Source organism: Halichoerus grypus, chromosome 9 (genome assembly GCF_964656455.1).
Source record: "Halichoerus grypus chromosome 9, mHalGry1.hap1.1, whole genome shotgun sequence".
NCBI lineage: Eukaryota > Metazoa > Chordata > Mammalia > Carnivora > Phocidae > Halichoerus > Halichoerus grypus.
In genome coordinates, this window is record NC_135720.1 from 7,058,097 (window position 1) to 7,073,965 (window position 15,869).

At 43.0% G+C, this 15,869-nt stretch overlaps 1 protein-coding gene across 4 annotated transcripts in view; it reads left to right on the plus strand.

Annotated features, from left to right (window-relative positions):
- The window catches only part of PRKN (parkin RBR E3 ubiquitin protein ligase), a 1,297,079-nt gene that overhangs the window by 906,907 nt on the left and 374,303 nt on the right, over window positions 1–15,869 (plus strand). The window lies entirely within an intron of this gene.

A 15,869-nucleotide genomic window follows, 5' to 3' on the forward strand; every position in this document is an offset into this window, starting at 1 on the left:
GTAACCAATAAGCCAGGCACCTGGCCACAGTTCCCTCTTCACTCTGCTGTATGCTCTTTGTAATAATTTGTAATTATTTATTCATTTGTTAGTTTATTTGATGTCACCTCTTAAAAGGCCGGAACAATGTCATCTTGCTCACAATTGAACTCTCGGTGCTTGTCACTGTCTGTAGGCACATGGTAGGGGCGCAATAAATACCAGTTGGATTATTTAATACAAACAAATACCGTAATCTGGACTTTAAGACTTGGGCTGCCATAATTCTTAACTTATTTTAGATCGTGTAATTTGGTTTATGTTCTCACACACTTTTAAAAGCATCCACATATCTTAAAACTTAAATATCAGCATGAAATTTACAGGTAATCATAAATTTGTAATGTAGTACAGATTTAGTGCTAGATAACAAACCAAGCTATTATTTGAATTTCAAAAATGGGAAGGCTTTAATATTTGATAGGCCCTGAGTGTACCAGGGTATTCAGCTGGCTAATAGAATTATGATTGATCTGAAATGTGAGGAGAGCATCTTTCTGTCTCTCCCCGTGGAGGAAATCAAACAGAGAAGAGGTCTTACCTAAAGGGAGATTTACTCATCTTGTCCTTGTAGGTATTAACCGAGAACAGGAGAATTTTTCAATTTGAGCACGAAAAGAGACTTCCATAAATGACATTTATTTTAAAACTACTTGTTTTGCATTTTGCAAATTGGTTCTATTGAACCTTCTTCTTTTTACACATTTCACCAATATGTATTATTTGTGATATTGGTAGTTCATCAGAGTGAAATGAAAAATAACATATATGGTGTTTAGGGAGATCCACGATTAACGTTAAACCAGATGTGCCAAACAAAGAGCAGCAATTTCAAATAAAAGCTCATCTGAATTTTGTACCTTTTCACTCTTTTCCATATCCCTGTTTCTCTGACTGGTGAAGCACAATTGCATCCCCTTTTGAATGACTATCTCTAACATAATTACATATTTGGTGTACCTAGATCTTAACCTTCTTGCGTTATGATGGTCAAACCAGACCTATTGACTCATCCATTCAGTCAATTCAAAGGACAGAATTTTCAATACTGACTTTTAAAATATTAACTCACTTATGGATTTGACAGGGAGAAAAAAAGAAGGCCTTGATGCCTCATTTGTAGCCATTTGAAATCACCAGGCCTTCCAACTTATTAGTTTCAACAATTATTCAGAAATAGAAGTCAATTAGAAGTTCCAATAGAAAGCATGAAAAGAAATTTCCCTGGGGAATAAATGTGTTACTTGGCGGTGTTGCTAAGTCAATTAAATTACAGCCCATATTTTGCCAAGATGTAAAAACTCAACATGTTCGTGTAATAAGAAAAAAGAATGGGCTTCCAGGCCTTATAAGTCAGAAGGCCAAACAATTTTGTCCTAATTAAATATATATGTGTATAACTTATACTCATGCTATTTTAATTAATGTCCTATTAATTTAAAATATGTCAGTCAAATTATATTGCTTCAACCAAACTATCCCTGTATTTATAGAAAAGAATTAGATATTATATCAAAGGCAGTGCAAACACAAAAGAATATAAATTCAGCATTCAGTATAAATATGTGAAAAGAGTGGACTTTTTAAAAAAAATCAGTTGTGGGTGCCTGGGTGGCTCAGTCAGTGAAGCATCTGCCTTCAGCTTGGGTCGTGATCCCGGGGTCCTGGGATCAAGTCTCGCGTGGGTCTCCTTGTTCAGCGGGGAACCTGCTTCTCCCTCTGCCACTCCCTGCTTTTGTTCCTGCTCTCGCTATCTCTCTCTCAAACAAATAAATAAAATCTTTTTAAAACATTTTTAAAAATAAAAAATTTAAAAATCAGTTGAGTTCATCACTGTTTTGATTTTCAAAGTGTTCTAGTTGTCACGTCCTACAGGCCAGACATGAAGGAGTAGGAAGGGGTGAACAGTAGAGAAGAGGGAACCATGGAGTAGGATGAGAATTTCTAGATGTAACTACACAAGTTATTCGAGTGGGGAGGAGGGACTAGATCTGAACCTGTAGGCCTTACCTGTCCCCTCCACAACCACCACCCTAATCCACATAGCTGCTCCCCAGTGTAGACTCTTCCAGAGTGCCACAAGGAAGGGATGGTCTTTGTTTTTTCTTTTTCCCTCATGACGATAAGAGGTGCAGCTCAAGGAGGGCAGCAAAGCCCAGGACCCTTGACAGAATTCAATTGCTAGAAATGAAGACTTGGTGAAAATTTTAATGCATTAAAAAACTTACTAGGAATCACCTCTTCTACTTAGAAATCCAGCTTGCAAATAAGTACTTTCCTTCTTCCTTGAAAGCACTAAAACGATGTCTAATGTAACATGTACGAGCGGCGTGCAGTTACGCATTTATAGATACATGTGCATGCGTTTGTGCATACATCCTGGGCGATTGCCGGTTGCTGTGTGGTTTACTGAGATAGATGGCTCCTGGCTTCACGGATTCCACAGTTGTCAGAAACAAGCTGTGCCCCTCGGGGGGCGGGTGGGTCCAGCGGCATTAACATGAGCAGGTGGACCCTGCTGGGTTAGCAAGACACCATCAAGGTTCACAGCCAGCCAGCTCCCTGGTCCGAAACCCCTGCTGTAAGAGTCACCTGCTGAACAGGTGTGTGGCATCTCTCCCGTCCGTCTTGCCACACCCTCTGTCTCTGTCCACCAGTGCAAATGTCTCCTGGCTGCCTCGGGGTGCTTTATCTGCTCCGTTCTTTCCGCTCATCCCTTCATGCATGCAGGCATCCCATCCGCAGCAGGGAAGGCCACAGAGAGCCTTCACTTTAAGCTCGGGACTAAAAGGCACTTCAGCAGAGCAACTAACTGTCCCCTGCTTGTCTACTGAAATGTTAGAAAGGAGGCTTTCAACTCTCAAGAATGGGAGCACAAGGGGAATTCTTTTCGAGGTGAGGCACCACAAGGAAGCAGTGGATCTGGCTCTCCACACACTCAGCAGCATTGCCTTCCCAGCAAACCCCTTTTTGTCTTTTGCCTCATTAAGAGTCCACAGGAGAGAAGTGACTCTTAATGACGGCCCCTCTCCAGTGGTCCCACAAGCGCCGGGCCCGGGCTGGGACGCATCAGCCGCTGTGCTTCTCCCTCCGCGGGCTGGTGCCGGGGCATCTGCAGAAAGATGAGCTGTTTTCCTGAGCGCGGATCAAAGCAGGAATACAGATGTTATGCCAGTATTTTCTTTAGATTACCTTTATGTCCTGTACTCTGGGAGCAGAGGAAAGTTTATAGTCTGAAGTTTCATTTTTATGTACACATTCGTAGTACGTAGACAAAGAGATGTAAGGGAGTGATTCAGATTTGGCAAAAAGTAAAGAAAAGCAAGGCATATCTCCTCCCTCAACTGATCGGTTTTTATATTCACCGACACATTTGAATTAATATATTGTGCCCACCACCAAATATCTGAAATGTCTCTCTCTGTGCACGCATGGGTTGTAGATGCTTCCTCAAAACCTGGACAAACATCTGTCATGATGTCCCAGTTCTGTTGTACAAGACGATCCACGAAGTGTTTGCTGAGGTCTGAGCGAAGCTCTGCACCTTATCCTCCTTAATGCTGATTCTACCGGCACGGTTGTGGTCTCAGAGCTATGTAATGCACCTGAATAAAATGCCTCTCACAGACAAGAACAGTGAATCCCAGAAATAAATCCACATAATCCACTTCATTCAGGTTACATTCCTTCCGTATATTAGTTAAGAATCATTGTGTTCAGCACCTCCACGAAAACCAGGAAATGCACATTAAGATACGTTTTTCTTAACTACATGCTCACAATAGTCATTGGAGAATTCCACCAAATTCCATTAAATTCTGGTACTCTGCTCAGTAAATAGCCATGAAAACACCATGGTACTTAGAGCAAATCCTCAATCCCCTGCTAACACCTTCTATTACAACCGTCTAATTACCACGTTTTGCAGGAACCTTGTGGGACTTCCACAGGTAATTAGGACTCCAGAGCTTTGGTGCAGTAATCCAGTAAGGACCTCTTCACTAGAAAGGATTATGCGCTACTAATATTGTTGTGCCCACGTGTTTTCTGCAGTTAATTGTTTCAATTAATATTTGGCTGCATTACAGCATCTCTTGTAGTTTCATGCACGTGACACTTCATGAGTCAACTCGGAAGTGAACACATCACCTTCATGTGATCCCCCCACATCCATCCATCTCTCCCTTCTTCTTTCTCTCTCTGTCTCTCTGTCTCTCTCTCCCTCCAACTTTTTTTCAGTAATCAATATCCTGAGGAGAAAAAACAACCTCCTATCACTTCAATTACATTCTCTTTTTGTGCATTACCATTTCTCTGTAGTTTCTCTTGAGGCAGCAGGTGGACATCTAAACTGGTTATAACTTCCATCGTGTCTGTTAAAGAAATCCTAAAAGAGAAAAGTGGGAATTCATGGCAGTTTCTTCTTGCCACGGTTTTTCTTCCCTCTTCCAAGTAGCGTGCACTTACAGGAAAGGAACTTTTTTTTTTTTTAAACTTGACTCATCAGAGTCCAGCATGCAGTGCGAGCTCAGTAAGTGGCCACTCAGTAGACGTTTGTATTCTGCCAGTGCTTTATATGGAAAGCCCTCAGCAAATGTGTGATGAGCGCTTCCAAATCAATGGCAAATGTCTCTATGATAATATAATGAATGGACACCTCAACATAAAATTGAAAGGTTAGAGTCATAATTATATGTACAGGTAAGATCTTTGTCAAGGTAGTCACCTGTATCAGCTTCATTTTACACACACACACACACACACGTGCAAATTCCTTTCCCCCAAACGTGACAGCTCTCTTAGATCACTTGGCTCTCTTGGCTCTCCCTTCCGGTCTTCCTGCCCTCTCCTTGTCTTTTCTCCGTGTGGGTGTTTGAGCATTAAGCTTAGGGAGAATCTGGACATAGACCCAGTCAGTTATCACCTCGTTATAAAGTAATGACTTGCCTTTTTGCCCAAAGTCTCTTTCTGCCCCCATAGCTAGGTTTCACAGAAGTCACCCAGGACGATGGTGAATGGGCAGTTCTACTCTTGGAGAACCCCTACAAAAGCTCCCCATCGTAGCTCAGAGGTGCAGCACAGGGAAAAGATGCTGGGTTTTGCTGGCAAGGAGACTTGTATTTGAACACCAGTACCACTTTAGGACATGTCTTGGCCTCTGAATCCATGATTTCACCATTAAATTGAGGATGATGATTCCTACTTCACAGAGAGAATTGAGATATCCAGGGAGATGTGCCTGGATCTTCGTAGGTTCTTAATGAACGCCAAGTTTCTCTGTGCATTTCCACCCAGTAATGCCTTGTCCTTCGGCGAGTCAGGGCCCTCCTGATGAAAACCTCTTTCATCCTGGAAGAGACCCCCACAGGGAGGTGTCCCCATGGATCCCTGAGGCTCAGCTTGCAGCTGGAGCAGGGGCTATTGTTCAGCCTTGCTCACAGGCACAGACAGGGAGGTTTGCAAAATGTCTACCGTCAGCTTAATCATATTACAGTCCTAATTGAATGCACACCAGGCTGCCACAATCATGCTTTATGTCTGATTGACTGGAAAATAATGATCACTTGCTCTTCCCATCAGGCTTGTGTAGGGACATGAGATATTCGTTCACCCTTGAGCCCACCTGCACCCCTCCTCTTGCCATCCCCTCTTCCCTGGAAGGTCCATTCCCTCACAGACCGGTCCCACATCACAGCCTTTGAGGAGTGCGTCAACTGCATGCCGCCTTTGCACCATCCTGGATTACTGGATCCAGGATTTGCCCAGGCCGGGCTCTCCACCTGTTGTCCTCAGGAGAATCCCCTCATTTTCCCTCCATCTTCATTTTACTAGCAATCCTAGACCTTTCCTCATCTGTGACACGTTTCTACATCCATGCACGGACAACACATATGTTGGCTTTCTGTGATTTTATTGGCATGACTTACAGAGAAGAAGAGTAGATGGTTGTTACACTGCAGAATTAAGACTACTACTTCATCTAAAACCAAGGCCCTAGAAGAGACAATCTGGCAAACTTACCAGAACAGAAAACTGTGATTGAACAGTTTTATGACCTTCAAGAGGAAAGTTTTTCTTTGTATTATCCTTTATCCAGAACTCACTGGCACCACATAGAAATCATTTGCTTAGAAGTTGTTAATATTATAAAATCAAGAATAGTATGAAATCACTTTGCAGTACTAATGAATCGACACCACATTTCTCTGTCAAAATCGTTGTTTATTTTTCCAAGGGAAGCAGTTTAAATCATCTTAGTGCCTGTTTGTCATGTCATCAAGCTTTTTAAAATAAAGATTATAATATTTATACTGAAAAACAATTAAAAATAATGTGTCAGCATAATAGTAAACAGAGACTCTCGCAAATTAATTAATTGTTTTCTTAACTGGTGAACTAAGAAAATATGAATAAAGTAATAAAAAAAATTGAGATTTAGATTTTTTTTCCATTTACTTTGGACTCCAAGTCATGAAAAACTTTATTCCAGTTTGCATCTCAGAAAGCTTTGTGCCGTGTTCAGAAGCAGGTAATCAGTCGCTGTGATGTGGGGACCAGGGGACAGGCATTCAGAGATATTTCTTCAGCCAGGACTTGATATCTCTCTCTCTCTCTCTCTCATTTTATTTTATTACTCAGAAGACCAACATATTTCCACCCTGGTGCTATTTACTGAACTCATCTTGTGAAGCAGCTCACCCCCCAACTCTTTTTTTTTTTTTTTTTTTTAAGCTGTGGTCACTTCTAATCTGACTCCTGTGAAAACAGAATGAAATTATAGCAGCAAACTTACATAGGAAAATAGACACCACCTGATCGGTACTGAACCCCTTTTGGTACCCCAGCACGAGCAAGCCAGCCCCAGCTCCCTCGCCAGGGCAGTGTGAACCCCGTATGTCGAGGCAGCAGCGAACCGTGCCTTCCCTGGTCTTTGCCCTGCTTCGTACACTTGGGCATCAAGCTGCCCATTGCTCCTGATCACCTGCCACTTACATCCTCAAACTCCTCTGGTCATGTTTTTCCTGCTGCCTTTAAAGGTAGACAGGTCTGCAAATCTAGTGTCCTCAGTGGTCATCTGGGGGATGCACGGGCTGCCCAAAAGGCAGTCACATTCCAACTGGGAAAGAGGTGTCTGTCCTCAGTGCAGGTCACTGCCTGGCCCTTTGTGCCATATCAGGGAGCCTCACAGTTTCACCCATCCTTTCTTCTTGTACCCCACCCTATCCCTGGTCAGGTCAGCATGCTCTGAACAGACTCCCTTTCCGCGACGCTACTCCTCGGTTCCCTGTTAGAGAATGCTTCTGGCCTTGCTCAGAACTGTTTATCATTTCAGGACCCTGGGAAGCCTACCACTTCCAGAAGCCTGCCCTGACTACCTTCCCATGCTGAGGGTCCCCTCTCTTAACCCCTGTCCTGTGCACATTCATTTCATTCTTTCGTGTCTCCCTGATTAAACCATCAATTCCTTTCAGGGAAGAAGCAGAACTCATATAATTCCTGTATTATACATAATATGTTTTCATGGTTCTCTGTGCATTAAAAGTGGAGCTCTGGATTCAGACTATGTTCAAATATCACACAACTGTGATTCCACAGCTGTATGAGATTAGGCATCCTCCTTAATCCTTCTGTGCCTCAGTTTTCTTACCTGTCAAGTGGGCATAAGAGTAATGCCCACCTGCTAGGGCTAATTGAAATGATATAAGGTGCTGAACGTCGGGTCTGACATACGTTCAGCTCTCAGCAGACGTGGGGTGCTTCTGTAATTATCCCCAGCATTGTAATGGAAAGAGTGATTCCAAATGCCTTGACTTAGCTTTTGTTAAAACCTGAGCTAGAATTGCCTGCAGAAGGAACCTTTTCAGACTTATATTTAGTCATTTGCCAAACCTTTACAGAACACACCTGCCCATACACGTCTTGAAACTCGGAGCATCAGGATGGTGATGGAAAGACCAGGATTAAATGCTCTTTGGGGAATTTTCCCACTGTGTGACTTTGGCCGTGAGAACCAACCTCTTGGTCATCATTCCATAATAGGAGGAACCCTAATCTTATTCCTAATTCACTGATACATCTCTGGAGAATGAGAATTAAAAGGATGGTGTGCGAAGCTGGCGTCAGATGTCCTGTAGTCGGCACTTACTAAGTGGTGGTTTCTGTTAATGAAATGGACCTGTTGCTTCTCTGTGCTTATCTAATATTGCCTCTCACTTTATTGTTTTTTAAAACCTTGCAGTAATTCACAGCACGGTTCAGTTCAGGACAAGCATTTGGATGCTGCCATTCACTTATTTGCCCCAGGTGTGGCTATTTGGAGACTTTAGAGGGGGATCTGAATGCTCCAGATACAAAATGATATCTAGGAGTATCACAACTTAAGGCTTATTAAAAAAGAGGTAATTTTAAAAATAAAATTAGCTGAGTTCTTGAATGAATATTTAGAGTGATTTTCAAAAAGCAAACCAACATACGTACAAACGAAAAACAGCCTGTGGCTGTACTTCCTTCGGAACTCTGAAACAGAGACGCATATACGGAAGTGGGTGTGCGGGGGAGAACGGGAGGGGGAGAGGGCTTCTCAGGGCCTTGGGTCCCATGTGTCCCGTTCCAGACCTCTGGGGTCAGGAGCCAAACCTCAGGGCTCCGTGGAACACAGTTTGGTAACTGCTTGTTCATAGCAGAGCTACAACGATGAGAAATACATGCATGTAAGTATCATATTTGTTTACTCGAGGGCACATCTTCAGTAGGATTTATCAGACTTCTCAATGCTTTGCTAGAATTGTGGCCCAGAACGTATTCTGGTCAGGATCGTATTGTTGGTTAGACTCACTAACAGGTGCAGTTAAGCCAATTTGACCAACAACACTGCTTACCTCTCAGGAGTCAAACACCAGAAAGTGAAGAGCCAAACTTGGCCCCATGGAAAGCTCTGCCTCCCACACGGCGGAGCCCCTTCCACCAGCCTTCATCCCGTGCTCATGCTCGTTCAGCAAATGCTCCCCCCCCGGGCCGTGTCCTAGGGCTTGGGACAAACAAGGGGCCCAGTGCCCTGCCTCTGGTGGAGGCGAGGGAGGGGCAGGTCTCCCTTGCATGTCACTCATGGTGGTCATTATTCTGGGGTGAGAAAGAAAACAATACAGCAGAGCGAGGAGGGGCTGTGAGGGCCACAGCAGAGAAGCAGGCAGAATATTCCCCTCTCTGAAACATTCGTACCAAATCTCACCTGTGAAGAAAGTATCCATTTAAACCAATATGCTGTAACTTATTTTTAAAAAGCTCGTTTTATGAAGGAAGCAGGGAGGGACTCCTATGCTCCAGATGCGTCTTAGAGAGGCTTATGCCAGGAGGCAGCCAAGTCTCAGAACCAGGACTGATTTTAAACCCTGACTCCTCTTACAGCGTCCGTGCCCTTATAAAACGGTGGGACTGGCCATCAGCCACAGGACCCGCAGACCCTCTGTTGGCATCTGCAGCTGTAGCTCAAGCATTTGTCTCTTCCTCCACTCACTGCCTCCCCCAGGGTTTGTGGGCAGTAAACGGCCACCTGTGGAGTCCCTGGCACAATGCCAAGGCTCAGTAAGCCTACCTTTCTTTATCTCTCAGTTTTAGGTGTCTCATCAGCAATGTGAAGGGAAAGAACAAGTTGATAACTTTGGACCCTTTGAGCTTGGACCTTCCTCAAATCTGTGAGAGTTTCACTAAGGAACGGTGCCCACTTGCTTTTCAAGTTGAGTTTGTGAGGGCCTTGGACATAATTCAAGGGCACACATGAAGATTATATTGTTTTAAAGGCACCATATTCAGTATACCAGATAACACAAAATAGAGAATTATTTGGGGGCACCTGGGTGGCTCAGTCGGTTAAGTGGCTGCCTTCAGCTCAGGTCATGTTCCCAGGGTCCTGGGATCCAGTCCTGCATCGGGCTCCCTGTCTCTGCCTCTCTCTTTACATCTCTCATGAATAAATAAATAAAATCTTTAAAAATATACATAGAATTATTTGGGATGGTGTGAGTAATGCTCTTCCCAAGGCAAAGAGGTTGAACTAGAAATGTCATCTGTGCACTCCATGGCAAGAGCATCCCAGAACGTTTTCAACCATCAGGGTGGTTCCTGCTGCCCCAGCCTCGTGCCCGGAGCTGGTATTGGAACAAGCCGTCCTCCCAGCTCTGCGGGGATCGTGCAGCCTCACCGGTGAGAGCACCGGTTTGCCTCTGGAAAGACAGGAGCCCCACGCGATGCTGTCAGGCACACCAACACTGTCTCCAGATTGATTTTCCACAAGACGATTTGATCCTCTGGTTCCTGTCCCATCTAGGGCAGCCACTTGCAGCCTCTCTGTCAGCTCCTGTTAGCTTGCTTACTCTGGCTCTGAGATTTTTCATTTCAGAGGTCTTGTTACCTTTGGAGATGGTCCCTATTCCCAGACTTGGTTTCTGAGGGTTTTTAATCAGGTCCTCAGAGTGACAATTAGATGTCATGACCACTGAATAAATCCACTGAATTACCTTACATGAATACAAGCTGTTGGAGAAATTCTCTAATTATGTGACAGATGCTTTTAAACTTCTGGGAGTAGACAAAGTCTCCTGAATGATCTCAAGGATAATGTCAAGTTCAGGATCAGGCACGGACCCTGGAGAATGGGCTAACTTAAGAATGAAAATATGTGGCTGTGGACACACTAGCAAATGGATTTGGGTAAATTCCAGACTTATAGGGCGGTTATCAATTATTTGCAGATTTACCCAGTTATTCATAAACTGGGCTCACCAGTATTTTAAAGCCCTTGAACTATCAATTCAATGGAGATGGTGAGACAGTTTTGTGCATATGGAAATGCCACCTGTTCCTTGGCGATCCGAATGCAGTCTGCCTTGTCTGTTTCTCCATCCCACGAGCCTATCATCTGCTTTTTTCATAGACTTTCTGCTTTACTGTTTCACTGCAAGTTTATCACACCTGCTGATAAATTCTTCTTTAATGATCAACAGGTCAAAGGTCTCGTGATCCTCTGTATTTAGTTGGCTGCAGAGCTCAGGCCCACTAATGGTTCTACACATTGTCCTTCCACAAAGCTGCCTGCCCGAGTGCCAGTGTTTGTTATAGTTGTACAACCTACAGCTGATCCAACCACCCACACAGTTTCTAAAATGTGTTCACTGATACTGGAAACAGCCTTTCAGAGTGACCAGTCAGGAAATCACTACTGAAGCAGGCACCTGCAGTGTGGGCCGGAGGGCTTCCCTGTGTGGACCAGGTGGTCAGAGACTGCCCAGGGTAAACTGAGGCAGAGAAGCCACAGGTCGGAGTCCTGTTCAAGGAAAACTGAGTAGGGCAGGTGGTAGTGATGAACTGTGCAGAGGAGCTCTGGTCTCAGGAAGTGGAAGGGCTGGACTCGTATTGACACTGTTGATACAGAACAGGACTACCAGCAACAGCAGCTCCCTCCAGTTCAGAGGAGTAGTATGTGTCCTAATAGCTCCAGCTCTGGGATCCGTGAAGACAATCATGGGCATCCAGGTGCTACTTTCAGTATTTCAAAAGAGCTTAAAGGAAAGTGTTCATTTTCCTTTAGAGGGCTGCATGGGTTAAGTGAAATGTCAGGTTGCTTTGGGCAGAAATTATATCAACTCATCTTGATGTGTTGTTAACTCAGGCTGACCTGAAGTCCTCACTAACAGCTCCATGTGTCTTTGACTTAGAAAAGGAGAGAAAGAGAAAAAGAGAAAGAGAAGGAGAAAGAAAAAAAAGAAAAGAAAGAAAGAAAGAAAAAGAAAGAGAGAAAAGTACTTAAATCCTGTTTATTTGGCAGACAGACATCTTTCAAATACAAGAGTTTGGAAAAGTAGTGGAAGGGAATCTGGATTGTGAGAAACTAAACAACCAGTGTAGACTTTCTTCCAGATTCAGTTATATACAGCACTGTTACACTTACATCTGGTTAATTTCTATGATTCAAATAAAAATTGCAAATTTTTATGAATGGAAGGAACTTCAAAAATAGTGCACCCCCTTTATTCACAACTGAAGAAGTTCAGACCCAGCGAGGTCAAAGGAGTTAAATCACATAGTAGGTACCAGCCCATCCGTGTCTCCTGATTTCCAGTGAGCACTTTTACCTTAACCCAGACCTTCTTATCTGGCACTCCTGTCTATTTCCCACAGTTTTCCTTACATTTTTTTCCCTCTTCTCTAATACTATAGTTGACTTACTAGATTCCCTAGTCTAGATACTTGGCAAGATTGACCTTAGGCAGATTGCAGCCAATAAAATATTGATGTGGGTCAGCACCCAGATTTTATTTTATATCCAACTGGGTGGTTGCAGATAAAGCTAGCCTGCCTGCTGGGACAGCCCATCTGCAAGTCTAAGATGGATATGAAACCCCATAAATGGTAAATGCAGTTCTCACAGGGACTGCGCTCCAGGGCACAGCCTCAGTGTCTACAACCTCACGCACGAGTTCTCCATCAGCTCTGCTCAGCACTGGGTCCAAAGCCCACATTCTTACAGAATCTCCATGTGTGTGACAGCTGGTGGCACTAGGAGCAAGTGGTCCCTGATGCTTTGATTTTTCAGAGAGACACTTTATTTACCCTTTGCTGTGTTACATTAAGGATAGTAAAACCGTGTTTTCTCCCTTCAGTATTAGGTCCATTTCAGTGAATTTTCAGGTTTATGAAAGCTAACCCCCTTTATTACCACTAAGATAAAGGTCATAACATATGAGTGAAGAATATGGAGAGCAGAAATGCAGATTGTAAAGAGGCAGTAAGCATGCCTGGCCTTTCTTAGCAGCCAACGTGATAATCATCTATTTGCTTTCATATGCCATAAAATGATAAAGGTTCATTTTCCCCAAATTAAATTCCTGAGAAAGATACTCCCTTGGTACTGTTATTCCATCTTGATAGGTGAAGCTTTGGTGTTACTTTTCAGAGAAATAAAGACTTCTATTCTTTAAGTAATAAAATCTAAGAAGGGGACTCGGCTGCATTTGAAGAAAAATCTGCTTCCTAATCTCACTTTTGAACTCACTCTTGAACAGGAGTCAAATCTCACATCTGCTACTCTTGATGTTGAAGTCTTATCAAAGAAGGCAGGCCAGATTTATATAGGAGAGCTTGTTAAATATATTTTTTTCAAAGACATTATTTATTTTAGAGGCATGCAAATATGGTTTTTCCAACCTATAAAAGTAACTTAATGCGTTACATTTAATATGTAATATATCAGATGTAAAATGGAGTATCCTGAGACTTGAGTCCATTTCTTCTAGACTGGCCTCATGTAACTTGCCAGAAATCGCCTCCTGCCCTGAACAGTTCTCTCCTGGTTGGTGCTGTCTGTCCTGTGGCTTCTGTGATTGTCCGCCATGTTTATGGAATACTCTAACATTGTAACGGTTAAAGGCTTGGATTCTGGACTGCCTTGGTTCACAGTCCAAGGCTCCACCACTTGTAGCTGTATAATCTTACTGGGCTTCACTTTCTACATCTTCAAAATAGGGGTAATAACAGAAATTACCTCAAAGAGTTAGCATAAGGTTTTCATGAGCTATTGTATTTGAAGCATGTCCACTATTGATTGGCATAATCTAAGAGCTCAAAAATATTCTAATAATTCTTATCATTGCGTTTGTACTTATTTCTATCCATGTTTTATCTCCCTTATTAAATTAAAGCTTCTTAAAAGTCTTGTATCCTCTTAAATATTTTTCCAATTTTTCCTTTCCATCCCTAGCCTCTGCTCTTCATTCATTCATTTATTGTTCCTCATCTGGATCTGCCCAAGGGCCCTCCCTACCCTAATCACTCCATCCTAATTCCCTCATAAGGTCCATTGCTCTGGTCAGGCAGTCCCCTAATTCAATCACACTGTGGCTTTCCCTGTCCTTCATGGAAAAAGCCATATTTCTTCAGCAGGTGCACCTGACCCTCACAATCAACCTCTCCCCTTCCTGTCAAGCTTGAACTTTGGCCTCTCACCCACTCCGTGCTTTTCTCCCCTTCCTATCTCTTTCTTCTGCTTCCTAATTCCCCCTGGCTCTTCTTCCAGGAGCAGAACACTGAGCTACCCACAGCTGGACTGTCAGCTCTGACTCCCAAGCACCAAAGATCTTACCCAGGATAGTGCTTTACCGTCCAGGATGCAGGTAATTGGAAGCCTCAGACAAACAAGGAAAGATTTGGGGCAGCAAGGGCAGCTCCCCGGGTTCTTCATTCCCATGTTAGACATGCCCCTCTGCCTAGAATAGATGGAATGTCTGAATGTCTCCAAAATCAGGGAGCATTTGAAATATAAAATGTCTCTAGTTTGTACCCATGGAAGTTATATAGCTTTACGTGACATTCTCCAGGAAGCCATGTCTTGTAGACCCTGAGTTCTATTTACTACAGGTAATCCTTACCCAAGGGATAGATATCCTGCTAAAGGCATTTCAGAAGTCAGGTTTCTTCCTCCAGAAACTCCTAGTTGACAAGGAGATTAGACCAGAGGCCAGCCCCAAAGGATGACTCCTCGTAAAGGGAGTGAGTAACAGCAGGCTGCTTTAGCTCCTTCCTTCCTCTCAGAAACATTCCCTGCCACATCGTGTACCCTCTCAGACTGCAACCCGTAAGCCTAGAGCATTGCAGGATGTGCTCTGAGTGTCTCATCTCTTCTTATCTCTGCGGCCATTTAGCAAGGCAAGTCCATGTTGTATAGATAAATAAAGGTGCACAGAAGGTAACGAGCTTGCCAGAATTACAGCCATGAACAGCAGAGGCCAGATTTCAGCAGAAGTCTGAATGATTTAAAAGCCCTTTCGCTTTGGTAGTTGTTCATGTGACTATCAGTCTTGGCATTAGACCGAGTTCTTTAACGGGTAGGGTTCTGTATGGCCCCTACACATTGTGCAGATTTAGACCCTAGTAAATAGTGAATGAATGAATGAATGAGTGAGTGAGTGAAAGAACAAGTGAACATACACCCTTGTTTTCTTCCCATGACTCTAGGGAAGGATGTGTTACCTTACATGTATATAGCACATCGTCAAAAAATATGTATTATTTAATAAATAAACTTAAATATTTATCATAAAAAATTTTTATAAAAGCAAAATTTTATAAAAGAGGGGTACACAGTAGATTTTTATGATCTCACATTGCAACATACTTATGTATAAGGGGAAAGAGAGCCGGAGAACGCACCGTAACAGGAGTGCAGAGCCTGACGCTGGATGGTGAGTCTCTGAGTGATTTGTATGTCCTTCTTTTTGCTGAACGAGATTTCCTAAAATGACATTGCCTCATACAAAGAAAATATCTTTTCCATGGGAAGTCTGTTTGCAAGCTTGAGTTTAATCAAAACAGCTGCTCTAAAAGGAAACTAATATTAGGGATATGGATGTTCATACCACTAATATTATTTCTTTTGGTGCATTATCATTGTGATGTAGGCAGATGGAAAAGAAACTTGTGAAGGTTTAGTGAAACCATGATGTGTGTTCAGTTAATAGACAATTTAAATAGTGTAAATACCTAGTCATTCTAGTCCCACTCAGTATGCCCTCATTTGCTCATATGTCCTCAGTTCTCTGTGATTTGTGAAACACCAAGTGAAGGAACCAAATGTTGTAAAAATTGGCATTAAAATCTCACCTATGCCAGGACCTTTTACCTAAATGGATCTAAAACTCTTAGGGAATTAGTCATTTGTCAGTCTTGCTGCCTAACAAATTACCACAAACTTAAATCAATACTTTTTTTCCCCCAGAAGCTACAGTTGATGTTTTAATTTAACCTATCCATCCATTGTGTGAACTTTCTCTTTTTATTAT